This window comes from Phyllostomus discolor, chromosome 6 (assembly GCF_004126475.2).
Source record: "Phyllostomus discolor isolate MPI-MPIP mPhyDis1 chromosome 6, mPhyDis1.pri.v3, whole genome shotgun sequence".
Classification (NCBI taxonomy): Eukaryota; Metazoa; Chordata; class Mammalia; order Chiroptera; family Phyllostomidae; genus Phyllostomus; species Phyllostomus discolor.
In genome coordinates this window covers 39,467,763-39,487,139 of record NC_040908.2, presented here as the reverse complement: position 1 = coordinate 39,487,139, position 19,377 = coordinate 39,467,763, and positions in this window count along the sequence as shown.

Below are 19,377 nucleotides of genomic sequence, written 5' to 3'. Positions count from 1 at the left end.
AATGTTGAGGTCCAGAGAGGGTAAGTTTCTGTTCCATGTTACATTGTTTCTGCACAATAAGCCAGCCATTATGACTCAGTGTGGGCAGTGCAGGAGAGACCATGGACTTTGGAGGTTGTCAGAGCTATCTTTGGCTTGTGACTGTGCTTTACGCTTAGTATTTGGGGCATCTGTATGCACTGAAAAATGAATAAACCCCTCATGTGGTATTAATATGTGATGTGCTCAGCCCAGTGGACAGTACCTACACCCCTTATCATGTGTTGTTTTCCTACCACTGCCCCCACCCCCACCCAGGTGCTTAGGTTTAATGAGGGCCTGTGGGTAAAGCCCCTAGTCCAGTGTCTGGCACACATGTTAGCAGTGTATTTTCAACTCTAATCAACCAGGAAAAAGTAGTTTCACTGATGATCCCAATGCTTTGGAAGACTAGAAGCATTTTCATTTTGAGGGGATTTACTTATCAATTCAAACCTGTGTTACTGAGAAAAGATGATAAAGTTGAGTTTGTTAAAAACAAACAAACAAACAAACAAACAGCAACAACCAAAAACATGTGCCTGGAGGCAATTTGGGCTGAGTGGGCTCTTAGAAATGGTAGACCACCCTCTTCACTTTAGTTGCCACTGGCCAGCTGCCTCTGGGGACCTCGTGGTGTGACAGCAGGGATGGACCAGAGGTCTGGTTCCCTGTCAGCTCTGCTGCCGCCATCCTGACCTTGGAGAACCTCTGGTTCCTTGAACACACTCTGAAACCACAGAGCCTGTTCTGAAATTGTCAGAGAGGCAGTCTACTCATGGGTAAGCCGCCAGACTGTTGTATAGGTGAATATTGTGGCGCTGATCCAGCATTTTGTGTAAATTAACTAGGTACGAAAGTTCAAAACACGAGATTCCTCTGCTTATATTTTACATATAACATAGCTTTAGAGAAAAAGAGAAACAGACAAACTAATCACACATCATTCCATGTCCTGCCCCATTGTCAGAGGGTACAGAGCACAGTTTCATTTAAAGTCACTTGACTCAGCTCTGTGATTGGAAAGGATTCAATGTCTGGCACAGTTTGTGCCTCAGTTTCTATTTTGTGGAAAGATGCCTGATGTCCTTTCTTAGTCAGCTAGTGCTGACTCAAATGTTTGCATTGTTGTTATCTGTGGACACATAGGGTCCTCCAGAGACAAGCTTTGTTCATCTGATATAAGGGGAAGTTATTTATTGAGTGCCTACTGTATACATGTTTTCAGTTAATCCTTGTAACAACTTTGTGGTGTAGACACTATTATACGTGCTTGGGATAGAAACTAGAGTAAGGTAATGCCCTATAGTCACCAGGGGAAGGAGGAGCCAGCATTTGAACCCAATCTGCCCTAAACCCACACTGTCTGCAACCTACATGATGCTGCTCAGTAGTTACGTCCTCGTTGGACTTACATTACCAAAATGGCATGTGACCCAAAACCCAGGAATCACAAAGATATTTAGAAACTGCTCAGTGGGTGTGTGGGGACATCAACTGCTGATGTGTTTTTCTTTGAGATCTATGGTTAGTAAGATTTTTTCCTTCCAAATTTGTTTTCATGACATAACACATTTTTATTACTCAAAAAGTGTTCAAAAGGGATCTACATACCCTGAATACAGGTTGCTCCCCAGGAAGAAACATCCAGCTGGATTTTTTCCCCCTGGGTTTTGTTAACTTTTAGAAACTCAGAAGCCATCTCTTTGTAATACTTGGTATTGTGAGGTTTGGAGGGCTAGAGGCTAATGGACCTCTTTTAGAAAAACAGAACCTGATGTAGCACCTGCACACCCTACGGAGTTGTATGGGAGGAGAATAGAACCATGGTGTGGGCACACACATTTCTTTTTCCCATCAAGGACAGTGAGGCCCCAACAATGGTTTAGCTGAGGCCTAGGGCTGACATGCCTGCTAACAATGACCAAGAAGTGTTTAATTAAATACTTCTAAATTATCAGTCCAACTCCCAGAGATCTCATTTATTATATCTGATTGCAAAGTAAAGGATCTTACATGCATGTGTTGCAATATCTGATTTCTCCATTACTTGCATTACTCAGTCATCTAGATTGAATTCCCATTTCACAGCAGTCTCTGTGAAATCTGGTTGAATTGCCTATTGCCACTCTAGTTTTGGGAGTCATATAACTTAATGTTATTAATAAGAGCTGCCCTTCTCTTGTGTCCCTTTGTTTCGCTCCTCACTGGGCCTACTTGTCTCCATCCATTCTGGTCCAGGACAGCCTGCCCTGACAGCTATTTCCAAGGAGAACTCTCATACCACGGCGGGGGAGAGGCGCATTGGTCCTCTATAGTCACCCTAGGAAAAGCTGTGGATGCAGTACAGAAAAAATGTGACAGCCTAGTCTGTCTCAATTTGTGTTCTAATATTACTGAATTCAGGGTATTTTAATCTTGATGAAAGAGAGGAAAATAAAATTTTGAAAAGTTGTAGAATGATTTTTTCCCAAATTTAGAATTATGTGTGAGTGTGTGTTTGTGTGTGATATGGGTATGTAGGGTGTGTCCATATTTTAGTTTCTTCTTTATTGCTTTTATCTTTTAAAACAAAACCAAAAAAAATCCAAAAAAACAAAAATACAAATACCAAAATGCATTTCCTTATGGTAGGATAAACATTCAGCTGTGTCATTTGCAAGAACTCTCAATAACATAAACAAAAATAAACCAAGCGATTTTCATAGTGAGTTTTTGTGTTTAGTGTATGGAGTATTTCTGGATTGTCATCAAGCCAGCATTTATGACCACATTGGAGAAATACAAATTTTAGTAACAGAGAATTATACCATCGTCCAGCTCTTGATGGGGGACAAGGGAAGACAGGGGACTACAAATGATCTTAAAAAATAGATGTTTCCCAAGATGTGCAAGGACAAAGAAGAGAAAAGGGGCTTCCTCATAGAGGCCTGAACCCAGCACCAACATAGGATTTCTCAGTGTCCAGTCCAACTTTAAAGAGGCCTGACCTTCTGTGGATAATGAAGTGGCTCTTTAGTTTTGGCGTAGAACTTACCCTGAGCATCTCCAAACTAGAAATACTCTTTTTGCTCCTGTCCCTGTGCTAAGGACTAAATCAAATCAGCCCAAGTTTTAGAAATAAAGTCCATAAAGTTTATTTCAGGTTTCACTTGGCATATAATTGCAAGATTTCTTTATAGTTTTTTAAAAAGAAATATCCCTAAAATATATTTAGTTTAACTATGGGGAAAAAATTAGGATAGAATTAAAAGCATACTTTCCTTGATGCCCTGTAGAAGAAAGTAGTTCCTTTTCCTTTCTGTGGGGGGGCTCTTCTGCCCACTTGACTTCTACCTATGTTTCCTTTGTTCTCAGTATTCTGCCCTGAGTCAAACTGTCTAGTGCCATCTCCCGTCCTGCCCTCTGTCACCCATTTTGGCTCTCTCTTAGTCACACACACAGCAGCCTCTTCAAAGTCTAGGAATCAGACTCTCTTTAGCGTTAAGCCTCCCTGTTTGCCTACGTCTCTGATTCCCTCCAGGGCATTCAGATTCCTCATTCACACCGCTCCTGGTGGCAGTTTTCTGAGCGAGGTCTATGAGTTGTTCTTTTCCAGGGCTCATGTTTCCAACATCACAAGGTCTGTAATTTTGATTCTGGCAGGAATTAATACTCTCCTTGTTATAGTCCTAATTAGTTTTTCATCAAAATCACTGTTAGGGTCTATTCATTCTTTTAGTCTGTTGAGGCTTTCTTCCCCCTCAGGTGACAAGCCAGAGTTGGTGGCAGAGGTATTCCAAAGAGGTTTTAACTCTATTAACGGCTCCATGGACATATCTTTCCCTCCATTCAATTAAGAATTTTCCCTAAAACTATCCCAGTAGAAACTAGGTGTTTTGACAGAGCTCTCTGAATAATTCAACTTTTCAAGACCACTATAATGTCCTTCACACTTATGTACTTTCTGGGTTCTAGGCTTTGGAAAACACCCAGTTAACATCAGATAGATTACAAACCTGTCTTTGGAAGCTTCTTTATCACTTGCACAGATAGTAACTCCTGTGTAACATCAAAATGATTAAAATAGTGATAGAAAAACCATATTTTGGATTCAGCCAAGAGAAATTTGGCTCAAGACTTGCTTGCCTCTGGTTAGACAATAGAATTAGATGCCATTGGTCCAGTCAAGTTTATAGTGAAATATCCTTGTGGATAGAGTAGACTATGTAGGTAGACTAATGTTGTTACTGCTCTTTCTGGTCTTGTCAGTTCCAGATTCTTCTCCAAGAATCATTTCTTCTCCAAGAATCATTACTCCCCTCAAATTGCTCATTGTTCTTATTAACTCCTGCATAGTTCAGGACTAGGAACCTGGCAAGGAATCCAAAGGAAGGGCCTCAGCTGGATGGAGAAGCTTACCTCTGTGGGCTATTACTGGGTGTTCTCTGCTCTCTCTATGATGCTGGGCTCCTAAGAGACAAAGAGCCGTGGTAGATATGGGGGGTTTTGAGTCCAGGCTCTTATCTGTAACTGGTTATATCTGGTCAGAGTGAGAATCTGAAAGACTCACTCATTCTTCGCACTTGAAGTTGGAGCGCAGGAATTTCCGATGGTCTGTGGGAACTGGAGCCCTCCCCGCTGTAATTATGGGGCAGTAATTCCCTGGGTGGAGGGATCCACAAAGATGCTAACCTGTTTCTTTTCTCCAACTTCCAGAAAGTTTAACCATTTTCCTGGAGTGCTTGCTACCCAGGTTGAGAGTAAATAGTTATAGTGGAGCTAATGTTTCTCTCTACTGTATCACCAAACTTAATTTAAAATACAGCAAATCTACCAAAATAGTGTGTAAGTCATCACATGGAGACATAATGCTGGTAGTTGTCGCTGTAGCATTTTCCTGGTGCGTGTTTGGTGAGAGAGTGCTGGTATGCACACGGTTGAGAAGGCATTTGTGGAGGTGCACACCTTTGACTTGTTAACACTGATGACTATAGGTCCCCTCCCCCATCTTTCAACAAATTCCAGCTCCACTCAGTACTAAAGCATTTATTCAGTGTCTTCTGTATGTCAGTCACTTGGGATATAAGGATGAGTAAGGCATGGTTGCAACCATCCAGAGTTCCCAGAGTAGAGCAGAAGTGCACAACCATGATACCAAAGCCTTAAGGAGAAGATGGGAATCTGGCACTAGGATGCTGCTCTTTCCCTCTGGCAGGTTGAAGATGAACTGGTCAGGGGTCATTTGGTTGCAAAAAACAGAAACATTCAGAGAAGCTCAAATGAAGGTTTACTGGAAAGATAGAGGTGCCCCTCACCAGGACTGCTGAGTAGGGTCCAGCAAGGATTGCTTCGGGCCAGGACTCCTGGCTGAAGGGGTGCATGGTACAGAAATTCAGCAGTGCTGATGCTGGCATGGGGCTATAGAGGGCGCTCTTCTCTTTTTTCTCACTTTCATATTTTATTAAAAAAATATATTATTTTGAAATAATTTCAGAATTAGAGAAAGGTTGTAAGAATAATACAGAGAACACTTACACACCTTTTATCCAGGTTCACAAGTTTTTGACATTTTGGCACATTTGTATCAATTTGTCTATTGTAGTGCTTTTTGAATCATTTGGGAATAGGTGTAATTCTCTGTGCCTTAATATTTTGATGCACACTTCCTGAGAGCGAAGATATTCTTTGGTGTAATCACAATGAAGTTTTCAAATAATAGGATATTTGGCAGCAAAATAATTTTTAAATCTAACCTATAGTTCATTTTCTAATTTTGTCAATTATCAATAAAACATCCTTTAGAGCATTGTTATTTTTTTTACATAAGTACAGGATGTAATCTAGGCTCATACATTGCATTTAATTGTCACAACTCTTTTTTTCTCTATTAATCAGACCAGTACTTTGACTTTGCTTTCTCTTTCATTACATTGACATTTTGAAGCATGCAGACCAGTCGTTTTACAGATATTTCTCATTGGGTTTTCTGGTATTTCCTCATGATTAGATTCAGGTTATGCATTCTTGGCCCGGATTCTACATAGACGATGTTGTGTACTTCTCAGGGCAACACATCTGGAGATGCATGATGTCTGTCTTACCCTGACTGTTGACATTAATTTCGATAACCTCATTAAGGTATTGTCCGCTTTCTCTGCTGCACAGTTACTCTTTTTATCCTTATAACTGATAAACAGCCTGTGCGGGAGCACTTTAAACATGTAAATATCTTGTAACTCATCAAATTTGACCTCAAGATCTAATGTCCATTGAAACTTCTTGCTCATTGATGGTGAAGTATGGGAATTTTTCAAGCTACCACTTCTTCCAAATTTATCTGTCAGAATTCTTTTGTAAGGAAGAGCCCTCTATTGTTCCTCATTTGTTTATTCATCTATTTATCATCAACATGGATTCACAGACTCGTTCTTTTTTTACAACGGGTTGTAATATGTAATTTAGTCTGATGGTTAAATTATCAGACACTTCAAGTTGCTCCTGTGTTTTCTGGACATGTTACCATCATCTTTTCTAAGCACTTTTTTTTTTTACTTTATGGAATAAGAGCGCATTCTGGGCTCATCTTGTGTCTTCTCTGCCCCAGCCCTGTAATCATCCATTTCTCCAGGAAGCTCCCTGATTCCTTTTAGTGGGGAATGGTAGGTTACCAATTCCACTGTTCTCTGATTTACCTTCTCTGTGTTTTGAAGGAAAAAAAGCAGATTTGTGTATGCTTTCCTTTCTTCCTCACTTTTTACATTAAAAAATAGCATACAGAACATGCTCTTTTGCATTTTTCTTTTTTGCCTAATACATGCTGGAAATCACTCATACAGAGCAGTTCACAGAGACCTTTTTTTCTTGCTTGTTTTTTAATATTTACATAGTGCTTCACTGTGTGTATCTATCACAGTTTAATCAACCAATTATACACATACACACTCATAGATCTTACATTTTAAAAATATTTTCTCTCAAAACTTCATTTATCTTTCGACTTTACTTATGGTGTTTTTATCCTAATTGAGCTGCCTTGTTCTAATTAGTCTGCCAAGAATGAGTGCCTTTTTTTCCTAAACCTCAAGGGTGCTGTACATGCTGATGTGGCTTGAGTCTCACTGAAGTTGGCTGCAGGAAGAGAAGCTGTAATTCCTGAAAACTGCATGCCCCTCATGGGGAGTGGAGGCCACCAGAAGTCTGGTCACTGTTTTTGTCCCAGAGCAGCAAAGGAATTTTGTTGGCTTGCCCTCTGGTGATCAACCCCCTATACCTGAGACAGAGTCTCCAGTTGAGTTCCCTGCTTCTGTTTGTTTTGGGATCTGTGAAATGATTGTTGGAGAAAGATGAGTTGGAATGCCTGGGTGTAGGTAGATGTGTTGGCCTCAATGAAGAGTCCATAGATCCTTAAAAGTCTTTATGTAGTGCAAGGCACATATGGACTCTTAAAATCAGTTATCATCATCATCATCATCATCATCTCCACTTTGATAGAATCCTATATGTGTATTTATCCTAACCACTCCCCTCCACCCTAACTCTCTCTCCCTCCCTCCCTGCCTCTTTCATGTGTGTGTCCTTTTCTTTTTTCTTAAAAATATCCTCACTCAAGAATATTTTATTGATTTTAGAGAGAGGAAAGGAGAGAGAGAGAGAGAGAGAAACATTGATGTGACACAGGTCACTTCCCATAAGCACTCTGAGTGATCAGGGATTGAACCCACAACCTAGGGATGTGCCCTGACTGGAGATCAAACCTACAACCTTTTTGGTGTATGGGCACATTACTTGTCTTGTTAAACACAGATGAACTCTTTTTCTTCTTTTGCTTTCTTCTTGTCCTTTGCCTTTTTAATAAACCAGAAAGTAAGTCTAGACTCCAGTTTGTGGGGGAAAAAATCCCTTTATTTTTGGATAATTTGAAAAATTCAAAGCAGCTTAGCCAGGATGTACTGCTTCCTCCCATAACTCACATGATTATGCTAATTCAGAAGAAATGTGTTGATGCACTATTAAAAAGCATGATCTGTTTTTTGCTTCTGGGTAAAGAGGAGAGCAGCAGCCTTTAGTGGCCGTGTCAGTTTTGCCCATATTATTATGTGCAGATGTGCCAGCTGCCAGTAGGCATTTTCTCTCTGATAGCGCTAACCACTTAACCGTGGGTCAGCGAGGTGCAGCTCTCAGCCAATAGATCTAATTGCAATCCTTCTATGTTCCCTGTGATTGCAGGTTTCTCCGGCCCTATAAACAAATAGTAATCAACTAAACCTGTTACCTCTGAGTAGAGATGTCACGATATGAAATATTAACTGTTCAAAATACAGTAATGATGGTTTAAAACTGTATTTGTTTCTTGAAAATAAAGAAAAAAGATTAAAAATAAGAAGGGAAAATCAGAAGCTTGAGAATTGGAATTCTGAAGGGCCCTCTGGCTCTTTTCCGTCTACATAATGAAAAATCGCATATGTATACGACATGTTTTATGTGGTCAGATACAGCGTAAATATTGTGTACATCTTTTGCTGGAGTAACAATGCATTAGCAGCATCACAAATAAGCTCAGCCTCAGCATCTACATTTTTATGACATTTTTATGTTAATGCACGTCAAACTTATGTTTTGTGATGTATCTAATCCACCCCAAATTAATCCATTTGTATTCCTATAATCCAATCAGCTCCTGCCTCTCCTACTAAAAAGTTAGATGCAAAGTCCAAGGCAGAAATATGGCAGTTAGTCTAGGCCCCGGGAGACTTAGCTTTTAGAAGATGTTTTTCCCTTCTGGCACATGGAGGCAGCATGACTTTAGGTGGGTAGTTCTGGTAGGGGCAGTGATAGAAGAGGGAGAGATGGGGAAGGAATCCTATTGATTGAAGCTACCAGTGTTGATAATACAATTTAATGTCTTTGTATACTTAATTTTACTATTTTCTTTTTTGATGTTATCTGGGTAACTTCCATTATTCTAGTTTATGTGATCTCTGCCATGCTTGTAATCTCGGTGCCAGGATTCTCCCAGGTGTTTCCTTTATACTCAGTCTTGTGCTGATGCCTTTACTGAGCATCTGCTACGCAATTGTGTGTGCTGTTTACTGAGCATCTTTGGTGTAGAATGTGTATGCCTGAGCTGGGGACCAGCCTTCACCCAGAAGTTCCATTTTGCCCCTATCAGCCCACTGAAGATGGCATAGCCACCAAAACTTGTTTGTTAATGTTGGGTCGTGAGTGCTCCTTCTTGGTTTTTCTGAGACTGGCCTAGAGATGGAGGAATTCCTCCAGGAAACTGACAGGGGCTGTTTAGTGTAGAGGAAGAAACATGAAATGAAAATGTCTTGAGTCCAGATAGAATAGCATGTTGGTGAAGAATCTATGCTTCTCCCTGATATGCTAAACTTTCAAAATACTATCTTAGAGTTCAAATCCCTACCCTAACACCTATCAAAATAACTACACTGGGTCTCAGTTATGTTATTTAATTTAATTTAATTTAATTTAATTTATTTTTATTGTTGTTTAAGTACAGTTGTCTCCATTTTCCCCACACAACTCCCCTGCCCCACCCCAGCCACAATGCATCTCATAAGGTTGTTGAGAAATACTGAGCTGAGGTATGTAAAATAGTGACTGGTGCTTACAAAGGGCTTAATCTTCGGTATTGTTATTCACAGAATTTTTGACATTTGGAACTATGAGAACTCTTCAGGCCAAACTTTAAAATTTTTCAGATGAAAAGAACTGTAATACTGAGGCCTAGAGGGCTGGCTAAATGCCTTACTCACAATTGTACAGCTATGTGGGACAGAACAAGCATAAAAATCTAGGTCTCCAGAATCATAGTCCAGAGACTAATGAATTTTGCTGCTGCCTTTCTTGCAGAAGAGAACACATTTAAGGAATGATGTAAAAAGTCTCGGTCTTTGAGATTACTCGAAAGCATGTAGCTTAGTAAGGTGCTTACTGGTTGCTCTTTAACTTGGTTGATCATGAGACAAAAGAGCGTGTTCCCTGGCAGTCTGTGCTGATGGACTTCAGGACCAAAGCCAGCTGGGTTGAGCTCCGCAGTCCAAGTCTCCATCCTGAACAAACCCTTCTGCTGAACCCTTCTGCCAACTGCCCCACCCCTACTGATTTTCAAGGATGAGTCAGCAGACATCTTACTGGGGCTGGCTGTCTGGGAGGAGTCCAGGACTTGCTAGGAAATAAAGGCTAGAATTCACCATCTTTTCTTTTTTTAGAGCTGGATCTATACAACTCCAAACACCTGGCCAGAGTTTGGCCAGGCCAAGGAGGGAAAGGAACAAGGCGTTAATTGAGACTGAGAACCAAAGACTGGGATTTTTTTTTCCTTTTTGTTCTGTAATTTTGGCTTCCTATAGAAATGGTCTCCATCTAAGTGAGATTCTTTTTCTCTTCACCACCCTCCCCTCCTTGGTCAACCTCATGTCTTGGCCTATGGAGCTATAAGGTCGCTTTGACTCTGGAACTTGTAGGAAAGAAGCTCCTGCCAACTAGGATGGCAGAACAGGACTTTCTTGAACTCTCTATTATGATTCAAGATTGGAATCTTCTGTCAATTTGGATTTGACTCAAATGGGTCTATGTGGCTCATATTCAGGGTAGCATTGTCAGTTATGCACATGAGGGGAGAGAAAATGATGGTGGTGGCAGCAGCGGTGGTGTGTGTGTGTGTGTGTGTGTGTGTGTGTACATAGGTGGGGGTAGGCTCAACAGGATGGAATTCACTTGAAAATCTGCAGTGGGCTCTTTTCTCCTTTAACACTGATGCTGGGTAATTAGCAAAATGCGCACAGGGTTTTATCCATATTCATGCGCCCTTTCCCACAAGCATAAACAATCCAGTCTCTATTATTTCCTTGCGTGTGTAGCTCCCCCCTCTCTCTGCCACCTGCAGAGCCCTGTGCTGCTCTGTTCACATCATTCTGGCTGTGGTTGGGAGTATGGTGGGGGGTGGCTCCCCTGGCCTGGGTGTGGGCACTGGTAGAGGACTCCACAGAGAGCACAGGGGGTTCCTCACCAACACAGGATCTGCAGCAGGTTAAAAACCTTAACAAAGTGTACTCAAAGTTATGATTGCCTGCAATCCTTTTGAGGATCCTGTATGGTAGGTAGGGTAGCATAATTATTTCTGTGTGACAGAGGAGAAAATGAGGCACAAGGATGGGGCTATTCATGCCTTTGCTCCTCCAGATCATTCCCCATGCTGCTTTGCCTGGCTCTTTGCCCTGGTTGGCAAAGGACGCATTATCCAGTCTCCATTGTCTTCTGGTTGTGATGTGAGGTTAGAAGACACCAGGACACAGAGGCTGAGGTCTATTCCTGCCTAAGTGGTGTTGGTAGTGCCCATACTCCTCTATGGCAACATTGCTTTTGGTGGCTTTTTTCCACACCCACACTCTCTACTTTCTTCCAGCAGTGCCTTTGTTCCTTCTTGCCCCTTCAGACCTACAATGTTAAAGACTCCCTGCTGATGCTGTCCCCTTTGCTGTTCCTTGTTGGGTTCCTTATCCTCCTTTCATCTTTGTAAAAAGCACTTTCATGCATTCTTTTTTATTAAGTTCTTTGAGTGAGCAGCTGATACCTGCCGGGACCCATAGGATGAGTATCTTGCCAGTGACTACACAACGAGTAGGTAGAGCCCAGCATTTGTCCTTGCTCATCTGGACTGTTTTATTAGGCCATGGTGTTCCATCACTGCATCACTAGTGTCCTCTTTTTCCCCTCTCTCAGTGCGGAACCAACAGCAAATAGGATACCTGGATCCTCTTCTGTTTTTCCTGTCCTTATGAACACTGGCTGTCTTGGATGGACTTTCCTTTGTAGAAGCCCAGGCATGGGGATACACAGTGCCAAGGAAATGAGAGAAACCTAGATTGTTTTTTACGTGCCTCTTGTGCTATCTGAGGAAGAATCACATTCATGAGTACATTCACTCACTACAAGGAGATGTGGGTGGTGGTATACAGTGAGAAGTGGTGGATGACAGTCACCCTCATTCATTTTCATTCCTGATCTCTCCGTGAGCCTGGAGATTTGCTAGCCCCTCTGAATTCAGTGTTTGTGAGGTGTGAGCAGTGTTCTTTCCTCTTTTGTGACATGAAAGCAAACTGCTTGAACATTCTACACCATGATGCAACAGTGTAAGATGGTTCTCTACAATATTCATTGAACTCAATAATACCTGGCTTTTCCTTCTTTCACCTGGTGCACATGTGGAGACAAGCAAACCACATGATTAGAGGGTCTCCCAGAGCAAAGGGCAGAAGCAAATTGCATTATGCTCTGTGTTTTTGCTTTCCTTGAGAGGAAGTCTAATACAGAGCTGTGCATCATTTACATTCCAATTTTATAATTACTAACGGCCTGTTTGCTATGAACCTGGCACATGACAGGTCCTAGAAGTCCTAGAAGGAACAATGAAGGAGCATATGGCATAGTGTTTGCCTTCAGAAGACTTATACATTTATTAGGGAAGTAAGATCCACCTGGCAAAAAAGCCAGACAGCTATTAAAGATAGCTTATGTGAAAGTGCTAAAGTAAGCAATTGCTGCATATCCTATCTGGTTGTGATGTGAGGAAGGTGGTTGTGAGGTGCTGGGCAAGTCTCCTGAAAGAGGTCTTAGAAGGATTGGTCACTGCTGGTCATTGAATCTGATATGACCACAGATTTCTCTCCTTTGGGCTCACAAGTCCTGAGTTTGGTCTTTGCAGGCATGGTGTAGTTTCATCTCCATAGTCCCGCTATTGACCAAATGGCTGCAACACACTTTGGCTTGGGGAGTTTTTTCTCTCTGTTCTTACATGATAGAAAAAAGTGGATGGTGACAAGGTGCTTCTCAGTGCACCTTGCTCAGTGCTCCTCAGTGGTGGGTGAAGGATTTCCATGGATAGTCATTTATATCCAGACACTTGGTTACCGAGTTTATTCTTCCACTAATACCCCAAAGGCAGAGAGTAGCTGGAAAAAATCACTAAGAAGCCCTTAACCTTGTAACATACAGTTTTTGCTAAAAATATATATTAATAATATATTATTGAGCGAGCATAGATGAAGAAGGCCAGGGAGGGAGGAAGCAATAAGAGTGTGAGCAAGGTCAGTGCTCTTTGCCCGCAGACTCTACAATCAATAAGATCTGGTCAATAACTGCTTTATTACTGCACTACCACCCGGAGCAAAATCATTTTTAAATTAAGAATATATTTTGCAAAACTGAATTAACAATATTGAATATTTTGCTCTTTGATATGACTAGCCTTCAAAATCAAATTATTAAGTATGGAAAATGCTTACCGGGTAAAGTTTTTCTTTCTTCTTCTCCCTCCTCACTTATCCAAACACATTCCCTCTCTTTCTCTCATACTCAACTCCACCCCTCCACACCACACCCCCTTCCCCATCCCCACGCTGGCCTCCACCCCACAGCTTGGGAAGGAAACAACAGCATATTTTTAAGGTTTCTCTCACAAATGTGGATGTAAATTAGTATTGAATCCAGAACATGAAAATTAGAAAAGGAAGATACATTTGCTTGAGTCCAACAAAACTGTGCATTTCCTCTGAGAGAAAGGACCAAGTAGAGAAAATTGGGAATTTTCCACTTGGGTAAAACTGATGCCAAAAAATCAACCTTTGGACTTTTATAAGTTTTGGCAAGCTATAAAATCTCACTTTTCCTCTCCCTACACCCCCCACCCTTGGTTACTCTGGCTCCATCCCCTGTTCTCTTCTCTCCTCCTCTCTCCACAGATGGAGGGGACAGAGGACACTCTTATATGACTCATGTAGTACAACTTTAAAGCATCCATAAGGCCATATCCCCCCCAAAAGTATAAGAAGTATTCTGAGTAACTCTTATGCAAACTGAGTTGTGAAGGCACATGTAGACCTTGGCTCTGGGATGTGTTATTGATATTATTAGAATTGATTTTACAGCATCTTTCTTTGTAAAAACATGAGATTTTGGTGCTTGCATTTTCAAAAATTATAATAAGCTCCTCTCATCCCTTTTGTTTTCTTGGGCAACTTCTCACTGTTAACCATTAGTGATTGTAAGCTCCTACGTGTAATTCATAGTTTATTGGGTTTCATTTATATAAAATAACAACAAACAATGGAGGGAGAGGATTTTACTGCTCAGTATTGCTCATGGTGCAAAACCCCATTAATTTTTCAGTAAAAGGATAATGTTGTCAGGCTATGCGATAGCGCGTTTACTTCTTATGTATGTCAGGTGACTGATTTGTACTCTTTAAAAAGGGTCATTTGTTCAGAGTATTGGTGCTTACCATTGAGAGAAAGAAAGGAAGAGATGGAGGAAGAGAGGGAGGGAGGGGTTAGGAGGGAGGAAGGAAAGAAGGGAGAAAAAGGAGAAGGTGGAAGAAAGAGAGGGAGAAAGACTGCTAATGAAACAAGGAAGGGGACTTGCATTTATTTAGTGGCTTCTCTGTGCATTAATGGCTTCAAAAAGGTGGATATTATTGTTCTATTACATAGGAGCTCAGGTGGCTTAAGTCACTTACCTAGGTCAGGCAGCTGGTAAGTGGCAGTGTGGGAAGTCAACCTCAAGTTAGTCTGACTAAATTCTATGCTCTTTCTGTCACTCATGCTACCTTTGTAATGTAAAACATTTTTTAATCTTATTACCCAGCAAATGATTTTGGTCAAATTTAGAATACCACAGCTACTTAATCACCGAGTCTTAATATTTTACACAGGTTATAGATCCTTTTGAGAAATTCATGCAAGTTATGGCCCTTCCAGGGAAAATGCACATGCACATAAAATAATTTCAGAGAATTCATGGGCCTTTTGAAGCACATGATGGATGGCCTTCAGCTAAGGACCCCCTGGGCAAAGTGCCCTAAAGGAGAGTTTTGTTTTCCCTTTTTAGGAAACCCTGAGGATTCACTATTCTAGCCCCCTTTTGGATCAGGTCTTTTGGAAAGATAGTCCAGGCCTAAGATAATAGTAAAAGTGGAGGTTGAGGCATTGAACTGTCTTTGGCTCTGCACTTCCGTCATTGGTTTGTCCATAGGACTTGGTGTTTGTGTGTCACAGTGGTTTGTGAGGGCCCTTCAAATGCCCAGCTTTGGTTCATTCACACTGACTTTCTACATCCCAGAAAAGGCCCCAGAGCATCCAGTGGTAAGGGTCCACCTATTCTTTAATTTATTCTCCTTGTCTTTTATGTCTCCGAAAAATTTAAGTATATTCACCTTTTTTCATTTCTGTTAGATGAACATTGTCGAGCTTCTACAATGTACCAAATGTGGTGCCATACTCTGGGGAAAGAGGAAGGAGATGACAGTCTTCTGTTAGCTTGCTGACATTTTCATTCATGTTGACTCAATCCCAGCATTGGATTATTGATCACTAAAGGCTTGAAAGAGACACAGAGAAACCATGTTAACAAAACTCCCAGCATATCCGGTCCTGCTTAATGCCCATTTCCTGACCTAAACCCTCTCCCAGAACTGGAATCTTCCCTTCTGGTACTGTTATTATGATTTAGGCTTGACACCGTTATCATCTGTTTAGTTCAACATGAATGTATGGAGATCTTACATGTCCCAGAGACTGCACTTGGTGCTGGAGGACACAAAAGGAGAAGACCCTGAGGATGAGTTTTTCCTAGGGCAATCAGACACCACATTCTTCCAAAGAAAAGATTATTGGGTGGTCAGGAGAGGCCAATGAAACTTCAGTGCCTTATGAGAGGAACCAGCACCTTGGATTTTTCAGCCAGATTTATGTTGTCCTCAGGTAGCTTCAGGGCATCTCAAGAAAACACTTTAGGACGAGCCTCATGAGACTGTTTTTAGTTTCTTTGGTTTCATATAGGCAATCTAGCATCTTAACCTACTGTTTCTAAAGTCACTAGACAGTTTCATCTTCAAGCAGTGTGCATCCTCACCTCTATCAGGGTGGAGGAAGGGTAGTCTTTAACTCAATAGAGGAAGATACTGGATTATTGGGTCCCCCTTGCCATCTGTTTTTCTAAGAAGTGTTTAAAAATTACTAGGTATTCTCTGTAGTTTGAATAGTACAAATGTAGGCAAGACATTTGTGCATTGCTGCCTTGGCTAACTCCATCTCAATGGTTATATTTTCAGAATAAAAATGAAGTGTTTTTTTAAAATATGTAGTTTTACTTTACTTTTGGAAAATTCCCCAACTGAAAAGAATTGACATGCTGGTAACTCAATTACCCAGGCCTTCTCCCTCTTTCTGAGTTCTGACCCTCGGAAAACTATCACATGGCAGAGCAGCTAATGTAGCTTGTAGGGTACAAGATTAAAGATTTTCTGTATCCACAGGGGAAAGCTGAGTCCTGGGAGGGATTCAGAGATCCATAAGAAGGTGGTATTGGAAACCACTTGTCACAGAAAAGAAATAATTCAGAATTAGAGTGCAACTATTTGTTCTCCCAGATACCTATGCAGGTAAATTTGAAAGCTGTGGTTAGGGAGAAAAGATTTGAGTGCTAGATTCTACAGAACCAGTTCTGGGCCCCAGACCAAATCCTATACCACCCACAAAGAGTGTTCTGCCCATCGAAGCAAACACATACCTCCATCCTCTGATTTTCACAGAACTTACCACTCATCTTAGCACTTACTCACATGCCAGCATTTCCTGTTATTTAAGGGCTCCAAGCACATATGCCTTGACTCATTAGAAAGAATATAAGAAGATGCAGGTATAATAACTCTTGTATGTAGTCCCTACATTTAAGTGTACATGCTTAGCTGATGCTCTGTTAATGTTTATAGAATTTTGCATTGAATGGAATCAATATGACATCATTCATTCTAGTTTTCTCTGGTTTTGCCACCATCACATTCTACCCTGATATTTTGCTTTTCTTGTGTCCTAGTCAAACTCCTGTTTCTTCACCAGAGTGGCAGTTTATAAGCCTTTTCCTCCTTCTGAACTTTGGGAAGGAGCCCAGGTCTTATGGCCATTTGTTGGACTTTTTATAGAGAATCTTCCCTTTAATATTGTCTCTCAATTTCTTTCTTTTTAAATTGAAAGATGCTTGAAGGTGCTTAACCTAATTTAGACCATGCCTGCTGATTTGCCAACCCCTCAGTCTGTCCAGGGCACGGGGATGGACTGTCTCCACAGATCTAGAATGTACTAAGCCTAGTGAAGTTCTCCCTGATCTTCTGAAGCAGAGAGAGTGGAACCTGATCTCAGATCGAGGGAAGCAGACCCATAAATCCCACTGTGACCTGCCCTGATGCCCATCAGTTTGACGTAGCTGCTGTTCTCTCCCTGTGGGGCCTCAGTGTTCTGATGCAAGTCCTGGCTGCAGTGAGTGACAGGTGCGACCAACGGCCGCATGAGTTATTTCCTTTGGAAACCACAGCTGTGGCTGAGGCCAACGGATGGCAACGGTGCCACTGGGCTCTCTGGGAGGAATCCGCTTGGCTGTCTTCAGCCTCAGGAAGGGTTTTTAAACTTGATGAAAATAACCCAAGAGGCTGGGTTTTGGTGGCAACTGCAAGTGTTATAGAGATGGGAAGTACCTGGGAGGGAAAATAGACTAAGACTTAGGTGCCAAGATTTTGTTATAAGACAGGCTGGGTTTAGATCCAAGTTCTTTTACTTTCCAGCTTTGTTACATTGGGAGACACACACACACACACACACATACATATATATATATATATATATACACACATATATATATATTTTAAACCTTTCTGAGTCTCAGTTGGCTACTAAATAGAGAAGGGGCAATGTCTAGCTCTTGTGTTTATTATAAGAATTGATTATACAGTGCCTGACACATTTGATGTTCAATAAATTTTAGCTATTATTATTAATACCAAAGGGCAAAAGGTGGGAAGAGATAGGCACTTTCTCCAGGAGCTCACAGCTTTCTTCAGCCCAAGGAGTAGCCTGTTTCCCTGTCTGGGTAATGGGAGTGATGATAGTACCTGCATCATCACTTTGTTGTGAGAATCAGGCATAAAGCACTTAGAACAACATCTGGCACATAACAAATACCATAGTATTATCTTTCATTAGTTTTGTTATTATGATCATTCTTTCATTTATTAAGGTTCTTTGGTGTCATCCTAAGATGTTGCCAATGAGTTGCCTTATGTTGATGTGGAACTGGAATTTGATCGGTGATACCAAAGTAAAAGTAGCAATAGCTGTTCTAGTTTGATATTTGAAATACTTTATAGAATTAATTTCTCACATGGAAGAAAAAGAGGAAGAACAGAGAGATTTCCACAATAGTAGAACACGTGCATTTCACTGTGGCCCCATTTTCATTATTGATCTTTGGGAGCTGGAGCTAGTCCTTCTCTGTTCCCTTCATTGGGACTGTTCCATCATCTTAAGCTACAACTCACAAAGTCACCTGTTATAAGATTGTGTTCTTGAAACAGGGGTGTATCAAGCCTAAGAGGGTGTGCTGGCTCAATGATTTGAGCCATAGGCTTAAGTGGTTCCCTTTTCTCTTGTTTAGCATTCAGTTTTACTTTTTTGGTATCATATAGCATTAATCAAGTGACAAGTATGTGTTCAAAAGAAATGAAATATCATAAAGCTCCAGCCTGAGAAATGAACACACCTTGGAATGCATGATGGAACCATTTCTGAATAATTAGTAGGTTCATACTCTCCATGTTTCATGCAGTGTTCCTTTCCTACATGGGCAGGTTTTTGTCTGTGTTTATCCTTTTCATGCTCTGCCTCAATATGTTTTCTGGATTGTGTTCCATGTCCCTGAGGCATGCAGTCCAGGGGAAGGAGCCAGAGCTGCTTCTCAGCCTGGCTTAGGGAGGATGCTGTAGTTTACTTTAAACATTCACCACCCAATGGTACAGTAATTTATTTTTGGATTTTAGTGTATTAGCTGTTTTATACTATCTTTTTGATAATGTGGACAATTCTTTATTTTTTTATGGATTTCTATGGAGATATAGAATAACTTTTGAGAGCTGAAGAAGATATATTGTTGATAACAGATGTGGGATGGGCAACATCTCAAAGGCAGGGCACCCTAAAAGAGTGAGTTGGCTATACAGCTATGTTGGTGATGTGTTCTTTGACTCCTAAGGATAGATTCTCTATCCTTGGTGACAAGTCCAAGTCAAAGGCAATATAGAGTTTGTAATGAATTCTTAGGAATATCCACTTCCTGTGTGAAATGTGGAGACACTACCTCTTACAACACTCAAGGGCTGGAGTGAGGCCAGCTCAGTAAGTGTGAGATGGGTTCTAAGGCAGGTAGAGAAAGGTGGGTGGGAGGGATTTGTACCCTGATGATGAGGCATAAGAGAGAGGAATTTCATTTCATGCATCCCTGGGCCTCGTGTGTGGGCACAGTGGTTGTATA